A 7,762-nucleotide genomic window follows, 5' to 3' on the forward strand; every position below is an offset into this window, starting at 1 on the left:
GAAGACGACTACACATCTGCAGTACTTAGGGTTGCCACCTGGCCGGTATTTTACAGGCACAGACGATATTTTAACCACCCTGCTGGTCAATGCATTGGACGGTATTTATCCAACCAATCCTCCAACTCCGGGAATGTTGCACCATATACTATACCAGTATTTCCCAACCAGAGCGCCTTCAGCTGTTGCAAAACTACAACTACCAGAATGCCCGGACAGCCAATGGCTGTCCGGGCATCCTGGGAGTTGTAGTTTTGCAACAGCTGGAGGCACCCCTGATTCGAAAACACTGACCTATACTATATACTACTATATAGTCTAACATGCTGGAAGTTGAAGTTTTGCAACAGATGGAGGCACCCCTGGTTGGGAAACACTGACCTAGACTATATAGTCCAACATGCTGGGAGTTGTAGTTTTCGTTTGGGGCAGCTGCTGAGCCACAGGCGGTATCAGGGCATGATGGGAGTTGTAGTTAGTAAAAAACTGCAACTCCCGAATTTAATTAAAAAAAGCAATCAAAAAGTCACATCAAAACAAAAATGGTCCTGTTAAAAACTACAGATGTGATGTCACGCATATATAATTAGCGTGGCCGCTAATTTTTTTGCAAGAGAGGTGGCAACCCTAGCAGTGCTGAGGACTAATGACGTGGACTTCTAGCAGTGCTGAGGACTCATGACATGGACTTCTAGCAGTGCTGAGGACTCATGACATGGACTTCTAGCAGTTCTGAGGACTCATGACATAGACTTCTAGCAGTGCTGAGGACTCATGACAGACTTCTAGCAGTGCTGAGGACTCATGACAGACTTCTAGCAGTGCTGAGGACTCATGACATAGACTTCTAGCAGTGCTGAGGACTCATGACATAGACTTCTAGCAGTGCTGAGGACTCATGACATAGACTTCTAGCAGTGCTGAGGACTCATGACATAGACTTCTAGCAGTGCTGAGGACTCATGACATAGACTTCTAGCAGTGCTGAGGACTCATGACATAGACTTCTAGCAGTGCTGAGGACTCATGACATGGACTTCTAGCAGTGCTGAGGACTCATGACATAGACTTCTAGCAGTGCTGAGGACTCATGACATAGACTTCTAGCAGTGCTGAGGACTCATGACATGGACTTCTAGCAGTGCTGAGGACTCATGACATAGACTTCTAACAGTGCTGAGGACTCATGACAGACTTCTAGCAGTGCTGAGGACTCATGACATAGACTTCTGGCAGTGCTGAGGACTCATGACATGGACTTCTGGCAGTGCTGAGGACTCATGACATGGACTTCTAGCAGTGCTGAGGACTCATGACATAGACTTCTAGCAGTGCTGAGGACTCATGACATAGACTTCTAGCAGTGCTGAGGACTCATGACATAGACTTCTAGCAGTGCTGAGGACTCATGACATAGACTTCTAGCAGTGCTGAGGACTCATGACATAGACTTCTAGTAGTGCTGAGGACTCATGACATAGACTTCTAGCAGTGCTGAGGACTCATGACATAGACTTCTAGCAGTGCTGAGGACTCATGACATAGACTTCTAGCAGTGCTGAGGACTCATGACATAGACTTCTAGCAGTGCTGAGGACTCATGACATAGACTTCTAGTAGTGCTGAGGACTCATGACATAGACTTCTAGCAGTGCTGAGGACTCATGACATAGACTTCTAGCAGTGCTGAGGACTCATGACATAGACTTCTAGCAGTGCTGAGGACTCATGACATAGACTTCTAGCAGTGCTGAGGACTCATGACATAGACTTCTAGCAGTGCTGAGGACTCATGACATAGACTTCTAGCAGTGCTGAGGACTCATGACATGGACTTCTAGCAGTGCTGAGGACTCATGACATAGACTTCTAGCAGTGCTGAGGACTCATGACATAGACTTCTAGCAGTGCTGAGGACTCATGACATGGACTTCTAGCAGTGCTGAGGACTCATGACATAGACTTCTAACAGTGCTGAGGACTCATGACATGGACTTCTAACAGTGCTGAGGACTCATGACATAGACTTCTAGTAGTGCTGAGAACTCATGACATAGACTTCTAGTAGTGCTGAGGACTCATGACATGGACTTCTAGCAGTGCTGAGGACTCATGACATAGACTTCTAGCAGTGCTGAGGACTCATGACATAGACTTCTAGCAGTGCTGAGGACTCATGACATAGACTTCTAGCAGTGCTGAGGACTCATGACATAGACTTCTAGCAGTGCTGAGGACTCATGACATAGACTTCTAGTAGTGCTGAGGACTCATGACATGGACTTCTAACAGTGCTGAGGACTCATGACATGGACTTCTAGCAGTGCTGAGGACTCATGACATAGACTTCTAGCAGTGCTGAGGACTCATGACATAGACTTCTAGTAGTGCTGAGGACGCATGACATGGACTTCTAACAGTGCTGAGGACTCATGACATAGACTTCTAGCAGTGCTGAGGACTCATGACATAGACTTCTAGCAGTGCTGAGGACTCATGACATGGACTCCTAGCAGTGCTGAAGACTCATGACATGGACTTCTAACAGTGCTGAGGACTCATGACATAGACTTCTAGTAGTGCTGAGGACTCATGACATAGACTTCTAGTAGTGCTGAGGACTCATGACATGGACTTCTAGCAGTGCTGAGGACTCATGACATAGACTTCTAGCAGTGCTGAGGACTCATGACATAGACTTCTAGCAGTGCTGAGGACTCATGACATAGACTTCTAACAGTGCTGAGGACTCATGACATAGACTTAGCTGTTCTCAGTGTCAGATGTAGAAGGCTTACCCCTGTTTTAAGAGCCGAGGCGCATGCTCTCTATTACCCAAAGTGCAAGAAAAAGTGCAAACGTGTCACAACAAAGAAACGTGCACAAAGGATGTGGTCTATCGCTAAGCCCTTCTCTAACAGGAGAGAGGCCCCAACAAACCTACCCTTCACCTCAGGGCCAAAAGGCACCTGCAAGGATCCAGGTTCGATGCTCCTTTGTGCTGAAGGGGCCACAAATGTTTCTGGCTTCAGCCTAAGCGTTGACCAAGGTATCAGCCGAGGAGCCGTATACTGATGGCATCTCGACCGAAGCCAAGATGCCCAGGGGTTGCAGGGAGGTGAGGAACCTGATGGCCACACACACCTCCCCTAGACCGCCAGGAGGGACACCCGGAAGGGCTACCGCATCCTAACAAATCCTGTGTACAAAAACAAAGATGTAAAAGTGGCACAGTGACATACGAAAAAAATAAATAATTGGATGAGTGCAGATATACTGCCCGGTCATCTGGCCAGATCTATAAAAATTTCCCTGATCTTAGCCAGAAGGCCGGGATACCAAGGGTGAGTGCCAAAGGTGAAGAGTATGGTGCAGTGCGTTCACTCAGAGAGCTATAACACCCAGTGAGTTTTGGCACTCCCCGAGGCACAGAAGAACCTCGGCTCTACACCCCCCAGCCTCATGCCGAGACCCTGAGGAAACAGGTCACATCAGGGCAACCATTGAGTTGGTCCTGTGGCACCAGCCCCGGATCGCCCCGGTACACCTGCTCCTCCATGCCGCACCCCTCCTCACCAGTCCCACACCAGTGCTGCCAAATTCATGACTGAAATGAAAACTGATAAGAACAGATATTACACTTGATCTTAACCAAAAGGCCGAGAAGCGATTTGGTTTGTCATTGCATCGTTCTTTCACACTACGGTTAGGTTCCTGTAAAAACCTCCGTCATGAACTCCCGTCAGAAAGTCCCATTCATGTCAATGGGATTTTTTTTACCATCCTTTAGCACCAGTTATGTCCCGTTATGATGGCGCAAAGAACGGTGCATGCACTAATTTTTGTCCCGTCAAAAATAATGGTGGAAATTTTAATACTGAAGTCTATGGGTGACGGATGTTCACAAAGGACATCCGTTAGTCCCCATTATTTTCACCTTCCGTTATGATCCGTTATTGCATCACAACCGGAAGGGGTTAAAACAGACATAAAATAACGGTGTATGACGGATAAAATAATGGGTGATAACTGATAACGGATGGAACATGGTTATTATTTTGACAGAATGCCCGTTAAAATAACCTGAGATGCCTGAGGAAGCGTCCACGCCCGTGAAACGCGTTGCATTGTGGGAAAATAAATGTTATTAGTAACTCACCTTGTCTCAGCGCCCGTTTATCCTGCTTTGTTCCCGGAGGTATGTCCGCTGTTTGATGCTGTTTACCCAGCATGGAGAGGCTGCAGAGACTCTTCCTTCACACGTTACCCCATGATTGTACTTGGATTGGAGTACAACCGCTCGTGGTAAGCGCAATCCCCACTGAGCGTTACCATATACTGAGAGTAATACTCCGCGGCGTGGTAAAATAACGGACATTATTCATCCATTATCACCCGTTATGTTGAGTTATTTTGATTATTTTTTCATGATCTCTTTCAGCAGAAAAATGTCTGTCGAAATGAAGGAACATGATGGTAGTGTGAACGAAGCCTAAGAAAGACGCCGTATGTCTGCACGGAGGCTCCTCAAGGCACAATATTCATATATTTCAGGGCATTATTGTAAGATGGAAACATATAAGGGGAGATTAATCGAGACCTGTGCAGAGGAAAACTTGTCCAGTTGCCCATAGCAACCAATCAGATCGCTTCTTTTATTTTTGAGAAGGCCTATGAAAAATGAAAGAAGCGATCTGATTGGTTGCTATGGGCAACTGGACAAGTCTTCCTCTGCAAAGGTTTTGATTAATCTCCCCCATAAAGCCCAAAAATCTAATCTCAGAAATTAAAATATAGATGAAAGAAAAATAAGCAGATAATTTATATTCTGTATAGAAAGAATTTTTACATAAGCGTCATGGAGAGCGGCCGGGAGGAAGATGTCACGTTCTGAGATGATCTGAGATGAGGACAGGAACTTCTTCAGAGGTCACCACAGAACATATAGTATTAACAGTACAGGTAGGGGGCAGAATAGTATATACAGTACAGGTAGAGGGCAGAATAGTATATACAGTACAGGTAGGGGGCAGTATAGTATTTACAGTACAGGTAGGAGGCAGTATAGTATTTACAGTACAGGTAGGAGGCAGAATAGTATATACAGTACAGGTAGGGGGCAGTATAGTATATACAGTACAGGTAGAGGGCAGAATAGTATATACAGTACAGGTAGGGGGCAGTATAGTATTTACAGTACAGGTAGGAGGCAGTATAGTATTTACAGTACAGGTAGGAGGCAGTATAGTATTTACAGTACAGGTAGAGGGCAGAATAGTATATACAGTACAGGTAGGGGGCAGTATAGTATATACAGTACAGGTAGGGGGCAGTATAGTATTTACAGTACAGGTAGGAGGCAGTATAGTATATTTAGTACAGGTAGGGAGCAGTATAGTATATGTAGTACAGGTAGAGGACAGTATAGTATATGTAGTACAGGTAGGGGGCAGTATAGTATATGTAGTACAGGTAGAGGACAGTATAGTATATGTAGTACAGGTAGGGGGCAGTATAGTATATGTAGTACAGGTAGGGGGCAGTATAGTATATGTAGTACAGGTAGGGGGCAGTATAGTATATGTAGTACAGGTAGGGGGCAGTATAGTATATGTAGTACAGGTAGAGGACAGTATAGTATATGTAGTACAGGTAGGGGGCTGTATAGTATATGTAGTACAGGTAGGGGGCAGTATAGTATATGTAGTACAGGTAGAGGACAGTATAGTATATGTAGTACAGGTAGAGAGCAGTATAGTATATGTAGTACAGGTAGAGGACAGTATAGTATATGTAGTACAGGTAGGGGGCAGTATAGTATATGTAGTACAGGTAGAGGACAGTATAGTATATGTAGTACAGGTAGGGGGCAGTATAGTATATGTAGTACAGGTAGGGGGCAGTATAGTATATGTAGTACAGGTAGGGGGCAGTATAGTATATGTAGTACAGGTAGAGGACAGTATAGTATATGTAGTACAGGTAGGGGGCAGTATAGTATATGTAGTACAGGTAGGGGGCAGTATAGTATATGAAGTACAGGTAGAGGACAGTATAGTATATGTAGTACAGGTAGAGAGCAGTATAGTATATGTAGTACAGGTAGAGAGCAGTATAGTATATGTAGTACAGGTAGAGAGCAGTATAGTACATGTAGTGCAGGTAGAGGACAGTATAGTATATGTAGTACAGGTAGAGGACAGTATAGTACATGTAGTACAGGTAGAGGACAGTATAGTATATGTAGTACAGGTAGGGGGCAGTATAGTATATGTAGTACAGGTAGAGGACAGTATAGTATATGTAGTACAGGTAGGGGGCAGTATAGTACATGTAGTACAGGTAGAGGACAGTATAGTATATGTAGTACAGGTAGGGGGCAGTACAGTATATGTAGTACAGGTAGAGGACAGTATAGTATAAGTAGTACAGGTAGGGGGCAGTATAGTATATGTAGTACAGGTAGAGGACAGTATAGTATATGTAGTACAGGTAGGGGGAAGTATAGTATATGTAGTACAGGTAGGGGGCAGTATAGTATATGTAGTACAGGTAGGGGGCAGTATAGTATATGTAGTACAGGTAGGGGGCAGTATAGTACATGTAGTACAGGTAGAGGACAGTATAGTATATGTAGTACAGGTAGAGGACAGTATAGTATATGTAGTACAGGTAGAGAGCAGTATAGTATATGTAATACAGGTAGGGGGCAGTATAGTACATGTAGTACAGGTAGAGGGCAGTATAGTACATGTAGTACAGATAGAGGACAGTATAGTATATGTAGTACAGGTAGAGAGCAGTATAGTATATGTCGTACAGGTAGAGAGCAGTATAGTATATGTAGTACAGGTAGAGGACAGTATAGTATATGTAGCACAGGTAGGGGGCAGTATAGTATATGTAGTACAGGTAGAGAGCAGTATAGTATAGGTAGTACAGGTAGAGGACATTATAGTATATGTAGTACAGGTAGAGAGCAGTATAGTATATGTAGTACAGGTAGAGAGCAGTATAGTATATGTAGTACAGGTAGAGAGCAGTATAGTATATGTAGTACAGGTAGAGGACAGTATAGTATATGTAGTACAGGTAGAGGACAGTATAGTATATGTAGTACAGATAGAGGACAGTATAGTATATGTAGGACAGGTAGAGAGCAGTATAGTATATGTAGTACAGGTAGAGAGCAGTATAGTATATGTAGTACAGGTAGGGGGCAGTATAGTATATGTAGTACAGGTAGAGAGCAGTATAGTATATGTAGTACAGATAGAGGACAGTATAGTATATGTAGTACAGGTAGGGGGCAGTATAGTACATGTAGTACAGGTAGAGGACAGTATAGTATATGTAGTACAGGTAGAGAGCAGTATAGTATATGTAGTACAGGTAGGGGGCAGTATAGTATATGTAGTACAGGTAGAGAGCAGTATAGTATATGTAGTACAGGTAGAGAGCAGTATAGTATATGTAGTACAGGTAGAGAGCAGTATAGTATATGTAGTACAGATAGAGGACAGTATAGTATATGTAGTACAGGTAGAGAGCAGTATAGTATATGTAGTACAGATAGAGGACAGTATAGTACATGTAGTACAGGTAGAGGACAGTATAGTATATGTAGTACAGGTAGAGAGCAGTATAGTATATGTAGTACAGGTAGAGAGCAGTATAGTATATGTAGTACAGGTAGGGGGCAGTATAGTATATGTAGTACAGATAGAGGACAGTATAGTATATGTAGTACAGGTAGGGGGCA

At 43.8% G+C, this 7,762-nt stretch overlaps 1 pseudogene; it reads right to left on the minus strand.

The window, feature by feature from the left end:
• Nucleotides 1-3,502: 3,502 nt before the first annotated feature.
• Nucleotides 3,503-3,671, minus strand: LOC130283602 (U2 spliceosomal RNA; annotated as a pseudogene).
• Between the last annotated feature and the right edge of the window lie 4,091 nt (nucleotides 3,672-7,762).

The sequence above is a fragment of the Hyla sarda genome, chromosome 7 (genome assembly GCF_029499605.1).
Source record: "Hyla sarda isolate aHylSar1 chromosome 7, aHylSar1.hap1, whole genome shotgun sequence".
NCBI lineage: Eukaryota > Metazoa > Chordata > Amphibia > Anura > Hylidae > Hyla > Hyla sarda.